The following is an 18,775-nucleotide window of genomic DNA, read 5'->3' as shown; positions in this document are numbered from 1 at the left end:
AGAGGGATACGTGGGTGTTGGCCATAGACGTATTCCTTGTGGACTCGCTGGTGTGGTTATTGTATGAGAACTCTGCCCATGGGAGCAACTGCACCCAGTCATCATGTTGCTTGGAAATGAAGTGGCGTAGGTAGTTCTCCAAAATCTGATTAATACTCTCGACCTGACCATTGGACTGAGGATGGTATGCTGATGAAAAGTCCAATTTCACACCGAGGAGTCAGCAGAGGGCTCTCCAGAACTTTGAGGTAAACTGGACCCCCCGATCAAACACAATATGCTGCGGCAAGCTGTGCAGGCGAAAAATGTGTTGGATGAAAAGCTTGGCCAGTTGAGGAGCAAAAGGAAGACCGGTCAGAGTAACAAAGTGGGCCATCTTCGAAAATCGATCCACCACCACCCAGACAGTACTGCATCCAGCAGAGAGAGGCAGGTCAGTGATAAAGTCCATAGCTATATGCTGCCAGGGAGCATCGGGCACAGGCAATGGCTGGAGCAGGCCAGCAGGTCTGGAGTGAGCGACCTTGTTAGCTGCACACACTGAGCAGGAAGAAACAAAGTCCATAATGTCTTTGGGCAGCGTGGGCCACCAGAAATGACAGGCAATCAGACCTCGGGTCTTACGGGTCCTCGCGTGACCTGCCAGTCTAGAGGAGTGTCCCCTGCGGAGGATTCTCCCTCTGTCAGCCAGGCGCACATAAGTCCTCCCTGGAGGAATGTCCCCAACTTGCAGGGGGTTGACAGAGACATTGCAAGACGGATCAATAATGTTCTGTGGAATTTCCATTGTGTCTTCTGTCTCTAAAGTCCTGGACAAGGCATCGGACCTCACATTTTTGTCAGCCGGGTGATAATGGAGCTCAAACTGGAACCTGGTAAAGAACAGCGACCACCTGGCCTGACGAGGATTCAGCCGTTGGTCCGTCTGGAGGTAGGTGAGATTCTTGTGGTCCTTAAAAATTAGGATGGGATGAGCTGCACCCTCTAGTAGATGTCTTGATGGCCAGTAACTCCCGATCCCCAATCGAGTAGTTGCGTTCTGCGGAAGAGAAGAGCTTAGAGAAATATCCACATACCATTGACTTGCCCTTGGAACCTCTCTGGAACAGGAGTGTACCAGCACCGACAGAGGAGGCGTCCACCTCCAACGAGAAATGTAGCGAAACATCTGGATGACGGAGGATAGAGGCTGACGTGAAGGCACTCTTCAGGTTATTGAATGCGGACTCTGCCTCAGGAGTCCATACCTTGGCGTTCATGTCCTTCTTGGTGAGGTTAAAGATAGGAGATGTCAGTGAGGAGAAGTTTGGGATGAACTGTCTGTAAAAATTGGCGAATCCCAGAAAGCGCTTTATGACCCTCAAGCCTTGAGGGCGTGGCCATTCCAGGACGGACTTTATCTTTTCATAATCCATCTTGAGATCTCAATTCAAGACGATGTAGCCCAGGAAGGGTAGAGCATCTCTCTCAAACACGCACTTCTCCAACTTAGCGTACCGACGATTCTCCCTTAACCGCAACAAAACTTGACGGACATGTCTCTGATGAGTCATAGGATCTGGAGAAAAAAATCAAGATGTCATCAAGATAGACTACTACACAAACATAGAGGAGGTCACGGAAGACGTCATCAACGAACTCATGGAAGACCGCAGGAGCATTACATAGGCCGAAGGGCATTACTAGATATTCATAGTGTCCATCATGGGTGTTAAATGCAGTCTTCCATTCGTCACCCTGGCGCATCCGGATTAAGTTGTAAGCCCCACGCAGGTCTAGTTTGTAAAAAATCTTGGCACCACGTATACAATCAAATAGTTCTGAAATCAATGGCAACTGATACTTATTTTTCACCGTGATCTGGTTGAGCCCCCGGTAGTCGATACAGGGACGCAGAGAACCATCCGTTTTCTTGACGAAGAAGAACCCGGCTCCTGCCGGAGAGGAAGACTTCCGTATGAAGCCCCGCTCTAAGTTCTCTTTAACATAGGCGGACATGGACAGAGTCTCTGGTAAGGAGAGAGGATATACTTTACCACGGAGAAGGAATGCACCAGGAATCAGCTCGATAGGACAGTCATACGCCCGGTGTGGGGGCAGCGTCTCCGCCTCCTTCTTGCTGAAGACGTCCGAAAATGCAGCATAATGACCAGGCAATCCTGCCAATGACTGAGGCAGAGGAGGCTGAGCCGAACGAATCTGTCCCAGGCAACGGTTGTGACACTCAGGGTCCCACTGGAGAACCTCTCCAGAATTCCAGTCCAGGACTGGGGCATGTAGTCAGAGGCAAGGCAGGCCCAGCAGCACGGGGTTAACGGCCTTGGACAAGACAAAGAACGATAGCAGCTCGGAGTGGAGAACTCCCACTTGGAGCCTCAGCTGCGTGGTCACAGCTATAACTGGGTCTGGCAGAGGTAGTCAATTTACCGATGCAACCATCAACGGCCTCTCCAGAGGGGTAGTGAGTAATTGAAGAAGATCCACCAGGTCTCTACAAATGAAATTAGCATAGGATCCAGAGTCCAGATACGCAGAGACCCGATGCTTTCTCTCGCCGGACACTATGGTCACGGGTAAGGATAATTTATACGGAAGTCCTTTTTTACCCAAGTTGTCTCTCCTACCAACCCTACCAACCCTAGGCTTTGGGGCTTTTGGGGACACAGACGCACAAGATGGCCTCCGAGGCCGCAATATAGACAGAGTCCCGAAGTGCGTCTGCATTGTTTCTCCTGGGTAGAAAGCTTACACTGTTCCATTCTCACAGACTCCTTAGGAGGATCAGCATCTGAGGCCAGCAGAGGTTGCTGCAGGGGTGGGGCCGGACTAGGAAGGCCTCCCTCCCGTCAAGCTTCTTGGAGCCGTTCTCGGATCCTCATACCAATCCGGGCGGACAGAAGGATGAGGTCATCCAGGGTAGACGGTAGATCTCGGGTGGCAAGTTCGTCCTTAATCTTAGGAGACAGTCCCTGCTAGAATGTAGCCACCAGGGCCTTATTGTTCCACAACAGTTCTCCCACCAGGGTGTGGAAGTGGATGGCGTACCCACCCACGGAGGCGTCTCCTTGGTGTAGCTTTAGCAAGGAAGCCGCTGCAGAAGAGACTCGTCCAGGCTCCTCAAACACCATGCGAAAAGTCCGGAGGAAGCCCTGGAAGTCGCGGGTCTCTGCTCCTTGTCTCTCCCAGATAGGATTCGCCCATGCAAGGGCCTTGCCAGTGAGGAGAGAGATGATGAAAGCGAACCTTGCGCCATCAGACGAAAATGCACTTGCATACAGACTGAAGTGGAACAGGCACTGGTTCAAAAATACCCGACAGGTACCTGCGTCTCCATCATAGCGGTCAGGAGGGGGCAAAGAAAAATAGGGAATCAACATTGCCAGGAGGTGTAGTCTGAGGACCAACACTGCCAGGAGATGTAGTAGGAGGAACGGCAGCTTGTGACATCATCTTGGTCTTGGATCGACCAGCAGGGTCCATGGCCTGAGTGTACTGTCACGTTGGGTTCGTGGACCCACTGGGCCGTACCGCCTTGACGGCATAGCAGCTGGCCAACAGGGCGCAGGTAACAGTCTATAGTTCGTATAGGTTACCTGTGGCAGCTCGGACAGTAGCAAGGCAGGCTCGGCTGGGACTAGGCAATGGGCAGAAGTCAGGCTATGGTGTAGCAGGACAGGCGTGGTATGCAGCATAGCACGACTACAACTCAGAACGGTACTTGACCAGGATAGCACGAGATACAGGATACAGGTACGGGAAACACTGGGAACTGGAAAACACTAGGAGACCATTTGAATAGACAAACTTTGGGTACGACAACAACGCTCAGGATTGGGAGGAAGGGGCTGGGCCCTTCTTATAGTCCAGGGTACTCATGGGCTAATTTTACATTAAGAGCCTTTAAGAGCAGGCGCGCGCATGCGCGTGCACCCTACGGGGCCCGGCCGAGATGAGTGGAAGTGAGCGCTGGCGTCTCCTGAGGAGGAGACTGGGGCCAGCTCTCGCAGACCCATGGCTGCAGCCGTCAGGAGGTGAGTGAGCCTGACGTCCTGCGGCCATGTACATGACACAGGAGTTTTTTAAGGCAAAGAAGTGGAATATTCTGCAATGGCCAAGTCAATCACCAGATCTCAACCCAATCGAGCGCGCATTTTACTTGCTAAAGATAAAACATAACCCCTTCCCGCTCCTGGACGTACTATTAGGTCATGGTAACTGTATCGTTCGAGCTCCATGACCTAATAGTACGTCCATCTTCCCGACACATACAGCAGCTGTGACAACTGCTGTCTCGTACAGTAGTTGCCGCAGCTCCTATAGCGGGGACAGATCGCTGTGTCCCTGCTGATTAACACCTTAAAAGCCGCGTTTAATAGCGATCGCGGCTTTTTAGGGGTTAAACCACCATCGACGGCCCGCTACATGATAGTGGGAAGTGATGGTTGCTATGGCAACCGGACGCGTAACAATGCCGTTCGGCTATGCCATCTACGGAAGCCTAGTGGGTCCTGACAAAGTCAGGACCCACTATGCTTGCTGTCAGTGAGTAGCTGACAGCTCTAATACACTACGCATGTAGTGCAGTGTATTAGAATTGCGATCAGGGCCTCCTGCCCTCAAGTCCTCTAGTGGGACAAAGTAATAAAGTAAAAAAAAAAGTTAAAAAAAGTTGTGTAAAAATAAGAAAATAAAAGTTTTAATAGTAATAAAAGTAAAAATCCCCCTTTTTCCCTTATCAGTCCTTTATTATTAATAAAAATAAATAAACAAATAAACTATACATAATTACTATCGCCGCGTCCATAACGGCCTGAATTAGAAAATGATATTACGTACGGTGAACGCCATAAAATAAATTAATAATAAACCATACCAGAATCACAATTGTTTTGTCACTTCATCTCCCAAAAAATGAAATAAAAAGAGAGAAAAAAGTTGCATGTACCTAAAAATGGTCCTGATCAAAACTACAGTTCGTTACGCAAAAAACAAGGTGTCTAGTTTCTAAAATGGGGTGTTTGATGGGGGTGTCTAATATATTGGCCCCTCAAACCAACTTCAGAACTGAACTGGAACCTAAAAAAAAAAAAAAAGAGGCAATACTTTGCTTCTTACATTATACTGATAATGAGCAGCGCCCACCCAGAGATGACCCCAGTTTTGACCGTTTGTATAAAGTGAGATCCCTATTAGACAATTTCAGTGCCCGGTTTTCCCAAGCATACACCCCCGAGAATTGTATTTCTATGATGAGTCCTTGGTACATTTTAAAGGGAGGCTTCAATTCTGCCAGTACCTGCCGAGTAAGAGGGCCAGGTATGGCGTGAAGATGTATAAGCTGTGCGAGAGTGCATCACGGTATACCTAGAAATTTAGGTTATATGAAGGGAAGAATACCAGTATTCAGAACCTAGAATACCCCCGCTTACTGGGAGTTAATGCAAAAATTGTGTGGGATTTGGTGCACCCACTGCTGGACCAGGGTTAACACCTCTACCTGGATATATTTTATACCAGCGTCCCACTCTTCAACTGCCTCGCTTCCAGAAGTACTGCGGCATGCGGCACTGCTAGAAGAAATCTGAGAGGCCTCCCTAAGACTCTGCTTGGGCAAACACTCAGAAGGGGTGAGAGCATGGCACATTCTAGCAGCAACATATTGTGTGTCAAGTACAAGAACAAGAGAGATGTCCTTGTATTGACAACAACACATGGCCACACCAGTACCAATGTACCAGGATTAGGTACCAGTACAGAGACCCCCAAACCAGACTGCATCCTGGACTACAATAGGTACATGGGAGGGGTGGACTTGTCAGATCAAGTCCTGAAGCCCTACAGTGCCATGCGGTGTGGTATAAGAAGCTGGCCGTGCATATCATACAGATGGCATTGTACAATGTGTACATGCTACATCGATGTGCAGGCCAGACGGGAACTTTCCTGGAATTTCACGAGGTGGCTATCATGAACCCAATCTTTAGGGACCAAGAAGGGGGGGCACCCAGTACTTCTGGAAGCGAGGCCACACGCATCGTACCAGGGCAACACTTTCCAGGAAAAGTTTCCCAAACTGGCAAGAAGGGAAAAAGTCAAAAGAGGTGAAAAGTCTGCTATAAGAGAGGGATAAGGAAGGACACAATATATCAATGTGTCACGTGTCCAGAAAAACCATGACTCTGTATGCAAGTGTTTTAAAATGTATCATACATCCCTTGATTTTTAATCTACCTTAGTTTTACTTACCCCGATGCACTCTGCACAGCTTATCCCCCTCATCTTTCCCTTCTGAGACCTGCTGTGTGCCCAGGCAGCTGTTAACAGCCACACTGAGGGTATTGCCATACCCGGGAGAACCCACATTACAGTTACAATCTCCGGGGTCACTTCTCGGGGGTTTCAACTGTACTGGTACCTCAGGGGCTTCTGCATTCACGACTTACCACCAGAAAAGATGCAGTAGGCCAAATGGTGGTCATTCCCTTCTAAGCCCTGCCGTGTGCCCAGGCAGCAGATAACAGCCACATGTAGGGTATTGCCGTAGCCAGGAGAACCCACATTACAATTGATAGGGTGTATATCTCTGGTGGCGCATGCTGGGCACAATATATTGGACACTGAAATGGCATACATATATAGAAAATTACAAATCTCACACTGCATCATCTGTTGCGCATTACCTTTTAGACAATACCTGTGGGGTCAAAATGCTCACTACACCTCTAGATGAATGCCTTAAGGGGTGTAGATTTTAAAATGGGGTAGCTTCTTGGTGATTTCCATTGCTTTGATACCTCTGGGGCTCCGCAAATGCAATATGGCACCCGAAAACCAATCCAGCAAAATCTGGACTCCAAAGAACAAATAGCGCTCCTTTCTTTCTGACCCCTCCCATGGGCCCAAACGTCAGTTCAAAATGGGGTATTTTATTTCTTGTGAAAAGAAGAAATTTTGAGCCAAAAAGACATATTATTGGAAAAAATTACATTTTTTTTTAACTCACAGCCCAATTCAAATAAGTTCTGTGAAAAACTGTGGGGTCTAAATGGTCACAACACTCATAAATGAATTCCTTGAGGGATTTAGTTTCCAAAATCGGGTCACTTCTGGTGGGTTTCCATTGCTTTGATACCTCTGGGGCTCTGCAAATGCGACATGGCACCCGAAAACCAATTCAGCAAAATCTGCACTCCAAAGAACACAAAGCGCTCCTTCCCTTCTGAGGCCTCCCATGGGCCCAAACTGCAGTTTATTACCACAAATGGGGTATTGCTGCACTCAGGAGAAATTGGGCAACAAAATTGGGTATTATATTCCCTGTGAAAATAAGAAACTTTGATCAAAAATGACATCTTATTGGAAAAAATGTAATTTTTTTTAATTTCACAGCCCAATTCAAATACTTGCTGTGAAAAAACTGTGGGGTCAAAATGATAACAACAACCATAAATTAATTCCTTGAGGGGTGTAGTTTCCAAAATGGGGTCACTTTTGGGGGTTTCCTACTGTTTTAGCACCTCAACAACACCCCAAACCTGGCATGCTGCCTAAAATATATTCTAATAAAAAAAGAGGCCCCAAAATGCACTAGGTGCTTCTTTGCTTCTGAGGCATGTGTTTTAGTCCACGAGCACACTAGAGCCACATGTGCGACATTTCTAAAAATTGCAGCATCTGGACAATACATATTTAGTAGTGTTTCTCTGGTAAAACCTTCTGTGTTACAGAAAAAAATTGAATAATATTGAAATTCAGCAAGAAAAATAACATTTGCAAATTTCACCTAAACTTTGCTTTAATTCCAGTGAAATGCCTAAAGTGTTATATAAAAACCTTTCTAAATGTTGTTTTGAATACTTTGAGGGGTCTAGTTTTTAAAATCGGGTGTTTTATGGGGGGTTTCTAATACATAGACCCCTCAAAGCCACTTCAGAACTGAATAGATACCTTAAAAAAAAGGCTTTTGAAATTTTCTTAAAAATATGAGAAATTGCTGTTTATGTTCTAAGCCTTGTAACGTCCAAGAAAAATAAAAAAATGTTCAAAAAACAATGCCAATCTAAAGTAGACATATGGGAAATGTGAACTAGTAACTATTTTGGGTGGTATAATTATCTGTTTTACAAGCAGATGCATTTAAATTTAGAAAAATGCTATTTTTTCAAACTTTTCTCTAAATTTTGCAATTTTTCACAAATAAACACTGAATGGATCGACCAAATTTTACCGCTAACATAAAGCCCAATGTGTCACGAGAAAACATTCTCAGAATAGCTTGGATAGGCTTAAGCATTCCCCAGTTATTACCACATAAAGTGAAATATGTCAGATTTGAAAAATGGGCTCTGAGCCTTAAGGTCCAAACTAGGCTGCATCCTTAAGGGGTTAAGGCAGAAAGATCCACAAACAAGCAACAAGTGAAGACAGCTGCAGTAAAGGTCTGGCAAAGTGTCACGATGCGGGGTGTGAAGCCATGGGCCGTACCGCGAAGCGAGCCGGCAGCTGGCCAAACAGGTAAGGTACAGAGTCAAATAGTTCAGAGAGGATACCTGAGGCAACGTAGACAGTAGAAAGGCAGGCACAACTGGGACCAGGCAGCGGGTAGACGTCAGCTGTGGTGTAGTTAAACAGGTGTGGAACGTAGTCCAATCTGGCAACAACTCAGCACGGCACTTAGAACAGGGTAGCACGGTTACAGGACACAGGAACAGGGTACACTGGGAAACTGGAAAACACTAGGAGACCATTAGCACAACAAACTTCGGGTAACAAACAACGCTCTGGCAAAAAGCAAAAGGGCAGAGCCCTTTTTATAGCCCAGAGCATCCTGGGCTAGATTGCTGACTTCCTGCAATATGCGCGCACTGGCCCTATGAGAGCGTACACGCGCGGGCGCGCGCGCCCTCTGGAGCCAGTCTCGTAATCCGGAAGTAAGTGCCGACGCCTCACGGGAGGACGACGCTGCACACAAGTCAGGAGTCCATGGCCACGACTGTCGAGGGGTAAGTCGAAACGACGGGCTGTGGCCATAGATGTTAAACAAAGCATCACAAAGGAGGAAACCCAGCGTTTATTGATGTCCACGGGTTCCAGACTTCAGGCAGTCATCGTCTGCAAAGGATTCTCTACAAAGTATTAACAAAAAACATTTTATTTATTGTAATGTTAATTTGTCCAATTACTTTTGAGCCCCTGCAATCAGGAGGCTGTGTAGAAAAATGTTTGCAATTCCTAAACATTTCACAGGATATTTTTGTAAAACCCCTTGAATTAAATCTGAAAGTCTACACCTCAATTGCATCTCAGTTGTTTCATTACAAATCCAATGTGGTGGCATGCAGAGCCCAAATCATGAAGATTGTGTCACTGTCCAAATAATTCTGGACCTAACTGTATATGCGGGCACAAAAGGGTGGCACATGGAGGCGCAAAAAGGGCCTAACTACTGAATAGTGGCACAAAGAGGGCCTAACTACTGTTTAGGGGCACAAAGGGGCCCTAACTACTGTATGTGCTCCATACTGTGTGGGAGCACATACAGAGGCATCCCTTTGTAGGGAGCACAAAGGGGCACTATTACTGTGTGAGCCCTAAAGGGGGGACTATTACTTTGTAAGGGGCACTATTACTGTGTGAGGCCTAAAGGGGGCACTATTAGGGTATGTTCACACGCTAGCTGGCTTTTACAGCTGAAATGACAGCCTGTTTTCAGAAGAAAACAGCTGCGTCGTTTCAGCCGTAAATGCTCCTCCTCGTAATATACGAGGCGTCTGTGACGCTCGTATATCTTGAGCTGCTCTTCATTGAGTTCAATGAAGAACGGCTCAAATTACGTTGCAAAGAAGTGCCCTGCACTTCTTTGCCAAGGCAGTCAATTTACACGTCGTCGTTTGACAGCTGTCAAACGATGACGCGTAAATTACAGGTCGTCTGCACAATACGTCGGCAAACCCATTCAAATGAATGGGCAGATGTTTGCGACGTATTGTAGCCCTATTTTCAGACGTAAAACGAGGCATAATACGCCTCATTTACGTCTGAAAATAGGTCGTGTGAACCCAGCCTTACGGTTTGGGAGAAACTATTAGGCTGGGTTCACACGACCTATTTTCAGACGTAAATGAGGCATATTATGCCTCGTTTTACGTCTGAAAATAGGGCTACAATACGTCGGCAAACATCTGCCCATTCATTTGAATGGGTTTGCCGACGTACTGTGCAGACGACCTGTCATTTACGCGTCGTCGTTTGACAGCTGTCAAACGACGACGCGTAAAAATACAGCCTCGTCAAAAGAAGTGCATGACACTTCTTTCAGACGTAATTTGAGCCGTTCTTCATTGGACACAATGAAGAGCAGCTCAAAATTTACGGCTGTCAGAGAAGCCTCGCAAAATGCGAGGAGGAGCATTTACGACTGAAACTGGGCAGCTGTTTTCTCCTGAAAACAGTCTGTCTTTTCAGACGTAAATGCCTGCTATCGTGTGCACATACCCTTACTGTGTGAGGCCTAAAAGAGCACTCTTACTGTGTGAGGTACTAAAGAAAGCTCTTTTACTGGGTTGGGCCTAAAGGCGGTTACTATTAAAGTGTGTGGCACTAAGAGGGGGCATTATTTCTACTGGGGCACTCACTATAAATGGCAAGTTTTTGTAGCGCTCTCCATTCTGTAGTATGGTTGTTATGGAAACAGCCAAGCGGCACTTGCTAGGCTGTTTTCATAATGCCTATTGAACAGAACGGAGAGAGCCGTGTGCATGTGCAACCCTCTTTCCACTAGTCTCCGCCTGGATTCTGCAGCCAGTTCTCAATATAGGTGTGGGTCCCAGAGCTGGGATCCGCATATATCAGACATGTTTGGCATTTCCTGTGGATATGCCATAAATGTCTAAGATGGGGAAACCCTTTTAACTTATATGGTTTGCAGAGCTCATGTGTAGAACTGGTATCTACCTCTATGTGGTCACTGTATGCTATTAATATTGCTCTTTACTACACACGTTTTACTACACAATCAAGAGTGGTCGCATTATTTCTATATAGCTGCAGGGTGGACCCCAAAAATTATTTCCACCGGTCGACCCAAGGTACTCTAGTCCGAAACTGTACCTGAGGGAAGAAACTATAATTATTACAAATGATCTCTAAAGCCTGGAAAAAGCTTGTCTGAAACATGCACCTAGCTTCCATGTTGAATCTATGATCCCTTAAAGGGATAAGGGATTTTCCAGGAAAACCGTTTGATGGCCTAGGGTGGAAGTCTGTTCCTCAGGACCTGCACCATATTAATATAAGGATAGGACATCAATGTGTATTCCTAGAAAGCCCCTTTGAATACATATTCAAGTTTTAATTTAAAGGCTATGTACACCTTTGAAGGCCATTTTTTTTACAAAAAGTTTAGTCAGTGTGATTAGTGAAACTTTCTAAATAGATTTTATAAAGAATTAGCTTTACTTTTTGAGATATAGGTGCTCTGTATTTTCTAAATCCTGCTCCCGTCAGGTCCACGGGACTAACGGGTCCAGTGACAGCGGGTCACACAGGATCCACCTGTTATTCATCACATATAAGTTCATAACTTAGATGTGATAGATTACAGGTGGATCACGCAGGCCCCGCTGATACTGTACCCGTCAGGTCCACGGGACTGACAGATTCAGGTCGAAGCGAATGACACAACTGCTCTGTATAGAGAATACAGAGCAGCTGTTAGAAAACGTCCGTCACTTTTAGGTTGTCATACCTACTAGCCAAGTCTCTGGGTGGCCCTGGGTTGAGATGCAGAGCCAATCTTTTTTCCCCTATCTGCAACCTATCAGGGCCAAGGGTGGAGTATTTGAGTCTGTTCAGTTTTTTCATCGTTGCTTGTGATTTTCTTGTGAATGCATGTGTCTGATCAAGCTCCTGGTTACACCCTGAATCACCTTGACTCCTTGGACTCTTTGAACTGGACTTTGGCTTTGTCTTTGGATTTACCCTCTGCTCACAGCTGATTCCGACCTCTGCAACTCCTGGTATTCTTCTGTTTTGCGATTTGGACTTTTAGTGTCTCCTGGTTTGAACTCTGCTTGTTGATTACCCCAATGTCTTTCTGGTTATCCGCTCTGGTATTGCCTGCAAGTGCACCTCCTGTCCAACACCTTATTCTGTAAAATCAACCTGAGTTCTATGCGGCAAAATGCAACCGGCCTTGCGGCGGGCTCTTGTGAATACCATAGAGTAGCCTTAGACTCTGCTGACCAGAGTGGGGACGGACTTGAGGTAGCGGATTTATTAGTACGCTTGATCCAGACAGTCTCCAGCTGCCTTTGGGGGATTGCTCGTATAGCAATTCCATAAACTTTCACTCTGGGGAATTGCTCAAGTAGTGATTCCTTGACGGCAGCCCTATTTCAAAAAGTAAAAGTTGCACTAATTACACTGACTAACCTTTTTACTAAAAAAAATAAATTGCTCTTCAAAGGTGTACATAGCCTTTATCTGATAGATACTTGTTACTTTCTGGAATATGGAACTTCAAAACAGTGAGCCTCACTTGATACCATATCCTGTGTCTTACTGCCTGACACAGGATATGGTATCACAAAATGGATTATAGATCCATCACATGTAAAGCTCCTTCGCCTTAAAGAGGCTCTGTCACCAGATTTTCAAACACCTATCTCGTATTGCAGCAGATCGGCGCTGCAATGTAGATAACAGTAACGTTTTTGTTTTTTTTTTTAAAAACGAGCATTTTTGGCCAAGTTATGAGCATTTTTATATTTATGCAAATGAGCCTTTCTTAACTTTAAACACGCCCAGTTGTACTTAAGTCCAAGTGGGCGTGTATTGTGTGTGTACTTCTGTGCGTTTTTACTTGTTTTACTAGCTGGGCGTTGTGAATAGAAGTGTATGATGCTGACGAATCAGCATGATCCACTTCTCTTCATTAACACCCAGCTTCTGGCAGTGCACAGACACACAGCGTGTTCTCGAGAGATCACACTGTGACGTCACTTCCTGCCCCAGGTCCTGCATCGTGTCGGACGAGCGAGGACACATCGGCACCAGGCGACAGAGGCTACATCGACTTACCTGCAAACGCCGATGCTGCTGCAGAATCAACTGAAGCCTCTGTCGCCTGGTGCCTATGTGTCCTCGCTCGTCCGACACGATGCAGGACCTGGGGCAGGAAGTGACGTCACAGCGTGATCTCTCGAGAACACGCTGTGTGTCTGTGCACTGCCAGAAGCTGGGTGTAAACGAAGAGAAGTGGATGATGCTGATTCGTCAGCATCATACACTTCTATTCACAACGCCCAGCTAGTAAAACAAGTAAAAACGCCCAGATGTACACACACAATACACGCCCACTTGGACTTAAGTACAACTGGGCGTGTTTAAAGTTAAGAAAGGCTCATTTGCATAAATATAAAAATGCTCATAACTTGGCCAAAAATGCTCGTTTTTGAAAAAAAACAAAACGTTACTGTAATCTAAATTGCAGCGCCGATCTGCTGCAATACGAGATAGGGGTTTGAAAATCTGGTGACAGAGCCTCTTCAAAGTTCACCTACACCTTTATTTTTTTTCTGAAATGTCACTGTGACATTTTAAAGAATAGCATGTCCCCCAATCACTACTGGGAAAAGGCTCTCTTGATATTCGAATCACCATGTACCCTCGGCTCAAAGGTCGGAGCTTTCTGTATTTTCTAGCTATGTTGAGGGGAAACTCCATTAAGTTGAACTGAGCTGTAATGGTCAGAGTTGCACAAAAAGTGTAATATATTAGAATGATTTACTTTTTATTTAAATTTTAGACATTTGGCATTGTTGTCTGCAGAAAACACAACCTTTGAGCTGTTACGAACATTGCTGTAGTTGCTACCTAGTAGATGATTGGTAGAAATCCAATAAGGCTTCGTGTACACAGCCATACTATGGCTTTGTTTGTATAATGCCCCATGCACATGACCGTAGATTTCATCCATAATTACGGTCCGCAATTACGGACCCATTAATTTCTATTAACCACGGACACCTTTCCGTATATTTGCGGGAAGGTGTCCGGGCCTTAGAAAGCCTCCGCAAAAGATAGGACATGTCCTTTCTTTTGATTTTTACGTACCGCGCTCCCATACTTTGTATGGGAGCACGGGCCGAAAATTTAAGTGGCTGTTCGCAGCCGCCAGCCATGCCCGTAATCTCGGACCGTGATTACTGACACGGCCGTGTGCATGAGGCCTAAAGCTGTAATAGGGCTTCCATTCTAGTTCATGGGGCCTCTACTCTACTTTTGTATGTCTCCAGCTTCCTACTGAAACATACAAGTTCTTTCTGACAAATTCTGTACACATCCGATAGAAAAAATATTATGGCATCAGATGCTGTATGTACAAAGATTTTCACCCCTAGAAGCAATCTTCTATTGAAGAACAGCTTTGGTTATTCCTCACCAGATAAAGTCTGTATAGCAGGACGCAGAGACCGCACAACTTCCGTGCACACGGTACTGACATGGGTATGAGGCCTTAGGAGATATTCACACCTTCCAGATTGTGCCAGGATTTAGGCATGGATTCTGCTACTAAATCCGGACAGAATCCACTAACATTTTGCTGGCAATGCATGTGAATGGGGTAGTTAAACAGAAAAATATCCGGGTGGAATAATGATCGCACTGTGGATTGTAAAATCAGCAGCAGGTTCATTATTGCCGTGGATCCTGCTCTAAAAAGCTACGGATTAGCGCCATTGAATTACAATGGGGATAACCTGTGTGCAGATCCCGGGGGCTGGATTCTCATTGAGATCTTGGAGCTCCATCTCCATGCCCCGCTATCACCATGGTACAGGGGGCATTGTATGTGGCACTTTCTACAGGCGGCACTATAGTGAATGTGCTTGCATTCTTTTTTGTTAAACAGCAACTCCCAGAATATCCTTATCTTTGTTCAGGTCATACTGGGAGATGTGGTTTTCGCATTGTACAAATTTATATGGCAGTAGTTCTGGTGCTGTATATATGTACTGAACTTTGTTCTGGTGCTGTATATATGTATTAAACTTGGTTTTGGTACTGTATTTATGTACTGAGCTTTGTTCTGATGCTGTTTATATGTATTGAGCTTGGTTCTGGTGTTGTATATATGTCTTGATTCTGGTGCTGTATATATGTACTGAGCTTTACTCTGGCACGGTTTATAAGTATTGAGCTTGGTTCTGGTGCTGTATATAGGTACTGAGTGTTGTTCCCGTGGTCGCCGACTGCCGGCACGTTATACTCACCAGCAAGCGTGACCACAGGACACTAGGAGTTTGCCGGCGTCTCTCACCCCGGAGCGGCAGCACACGCGACTGCACTGCTCCACTGTCTCCCCTAGGGTGCGCGCATTCGTTCCCGGCCTTAAAAGGCCAGACCGCTCACCTGTAAAATGATCCCTACCCAATCCCAAGGCACGCTGGTCTATAAAAAGAACTCTGCCCTCTTCCTCCTTGCCTGAGCGTTGTTGTGTCCTCTCATGTTCGTTTGCAAATGGTCGCTTAGTTGTATCCTGTGTTCCTGTATCCCATATTCTAGTAATTGTGTTTGTTCCAGCGCAAAGTCTAGTGGTGGAGTCGACTTCACCATCTGTTCCAAGTGTCATTTGTGCCAAGTGTCTGCCACGCCAAGTGTCTGCCAAATCTTCTATCGAGGTACTCTTGTCCTAAAGACTATCACTGACTTCTGTTTGGCCAGCTGCTACTCCGCTACGGCGGAGCAGCCTAGTGGGTCCACATACCCCATAGCCTTGACACTGCGCTTGATTCTGGTGCTGTATATAGGTATTGAACTTTGTTCTGTTGCTGTGTATAGGTACTGAGCTTGGTTCTGGGGATGTATATATGTACTGAGCCTGGTTCTGGCACTGTATTTATGTACTGAGCTTGGTTCTGTTGCTGTGTATATGTACTGAGCTTGGTTCTGGTAGGCGTATCAGGGTTTAGATCCTCACCGATGCTGGAAAGCCCCTTTACTGTCTTAGTGAGACAATCCCTTTTATGAATTATTATTTTCTTAGTCTCATTACTGATAAATTCTACTGACTAGTGTTTTATCAGCTATTGGCCAACAAAAAATCTGTATATCTAAACAATAGCACTTTGTGAAAGATTTTTCACATGTAAATCATTCACATTGTTGTTAATATCTTTGCATATATTATACTTATATATCATAATGTTGATCGGATCAGGGTCACATTTTTAAATATTTACTCAATATTTTCCAGTTACGGTTAGGATATTGACAATAGATTACATGAGGCAGACTAACATGATTGTTCTCTTTCTACAGTCACAGGCATCAAGAGGCTGCAGATTTTAGTATTCAGAGCAAAAGCTATGGAAGTTTGTATTCTGCCCTCATACTGCAACACGACGCGTAACAAAAGGTTTTCTTTGAAGGTTATAGCATTTGTAATCACAGGTCCAATGCTGCCCCTGTTCACAGCCCATTATATATCTCTATAAGCCTTTTCCGTAGACTTTTAATCTACGGTTATCATCAATCGCAGTCACAGGCATGAAGCACACAGTATATTTTAGCATTACAGATAACACAATTTTGCTTAGCAAAAACACATGTGGCTCCCAGTCATTTCTCGATACCTTTATAAATTCTCATTGCGTTTTGTGCTAAACAGTAAAAGTGCAAGGTTAAACAAAAGGTGAAATAAAGGTGATTTAGGAGCACATTTTAAGTCTAATATTGCCTCATATGTGATAAGGGCACTGGGACACTGTCCATTCCCTTTTTTCTGTGGCATCAGGATGAGGTGATGAGTGTTGTCATCTCTACATACTGCTAAGTGGAAGTGCTTGTGTGAAGCTTGCTCATGTACTTATCAGAGGAGAGCTGGTATCCAGGGATTATACACAACCGTCAGGAATCACACAGCCCTACAGGAGAATGACAGGCTGAGTAAGGGGTTCTTATCATACATTGTCTATATAAGGTGGTTTGAAGTGGGACGTGTGGTGCACATTGGCTGCGGACCTTTGCTTTGCACACTGCAAGGTCAGAGAAGGATGATACGCAGACAGGGATGGAGGATGGGCCTCCTGAATGACATGTGTACAAAAGCCCACCAGGGGAATCGCCTCAATAAGACAGTTAAGAACTTTAAAGAAAAGCTCAATAATTAAAGCCTAACTTTTCAGGTAACGACTTTTCAGAATAAGCTGTCACATGTGTACATGAGGAATAACACTATTTCTGGCCATTATATGACTTGTATGTGGCCTTATTTGGCGTTTTTCCCCTCTGCAGGCTCTATCTCTAATTCTCAGCCATCTCTGAACTAGTTGGCGGAGCGTAACAGCTATCATGTCTTCTATACACTGCATACAGAGAAGAGGAGAATCTGCTCTCCAATCTCCATCTATCACATATATAAAAGCTGCAGCAAGGAGGACATTATACCGCAGTAATGAGCAGTGTAGCTGGGAATCCAGCACTGGGGTGACATAGAAAGCTTACATCACGTGTGTTTCTCTCTGCTCCTACTCACCCCTCCCCCTCCATAGACTTAGGCTGGATTCACACGAGCATGTTCGGTCCGTAAAGGACGGAACGTATTTCGGCAGCAAGTCCCGGACCGAACACACTGCAGGGAGCCGGGCTCCTAGGATCATAGTTATCTATGATGCTAGGTTCCACTGCCTCTATGCGGGACAACTGTCCCGTACTGTAATCATGTTTTCGGAGAGGCAGGGACTCAGCGTCGTACATAACTATGATGCCAGGAGCCCCGCTCCCTGCAGTGTGTTCGGTCCGGTACTTGCAGCCGAAATCCTTTATGGACCGAACATGCTCGGGTGAATCCAGCCTTACAAGTAGCGTGTGTTGCTGAGTCACACTCTCTCTCTATGCTCCCTCTCGCCATAGAAAGTTAAAGCCAGGCAGTGAAGAGACAAACCTCCATCTCCTGCATCCGTCAATTCTACTCTGTGACCAGGGTCGGCCAATGCTTGACAACAGGTGGTGGACAGCAGATTACTGGAAGGGAGACGCCTAGTGGCAGTAACTACACACAGAATTTGCATGGATAAAACAACAGAATTTTAACAGTAAGTAAATTACAAGGTTGACATATATCAGGTATACTATTAGATCAGCATAAGTTGTTTGAAAAGTTAAGGGCTTTTTACACCTTTCGATATTCGGCCGGTGCAGCGAGCGCCAATCAACGAGACATCGTTGATCGGCGCTTGTTTGCTCCTGTCACACAGAGCTATGTATGGGGACGAGCGGTCGTTACTCCAATCGCTCGTCCCCATACGTTACTATAATGTCGGCAGCACGTCTCTCTGTTTACACAGGTATAGGTGCTGCCGACATGATAATATTTCCCTTTTTTAAAACGATATGATCAGCAGATGAACGAGCGTTTGCTTGTTCATCTGCTGATCGTTGCCCTGTTTACACAGAGCGATTATCGGGAACGAGCGTTCTATGAACGCTTGTCCGCCCGATAATCGCCCAGTGTAAGGGCCTTTAGTGTCCATTTAAGTTATATCATTCAAAGCATTACAACAACCTCTTAACCTACGTTTAACATTAATAAACAAATGCATACAGTGGGACGTGTCATAAGACCTTTGGGATTTTTCCAGGACTCTCATGCACTCCCCTCCATCTGAATTTTTACTCTACCATCAAATTAGACACTTTCTCCAATGACGATATTTCCACTATGACACCCATGGAAAGGTGTGTTGGTCTTCTATTTTGGGAAAAATATCTT

The sequence above is a fragment of the Rhinoderma darwinii genome, chromosome 1, assembly GCF_050947455.1.
Source record: "Rhinoderma darwinii isolate aRhiDar2 chromosome 1, aRhiDar2.hap1, whole genome shotgun sequence".
Classification (NCBI taxonomy): domain Eukaryota; kingdom Metazoa; phylum Chordata; class Amphibia; order Anura; family Rhinodermatidae; genus Rhinoderma; species Rhinoderma darwinii.
The sequence above is the reverse complement of the archived record's forward strand: the minus strand, read 5'-3'. Positions refer to the sequence as shown.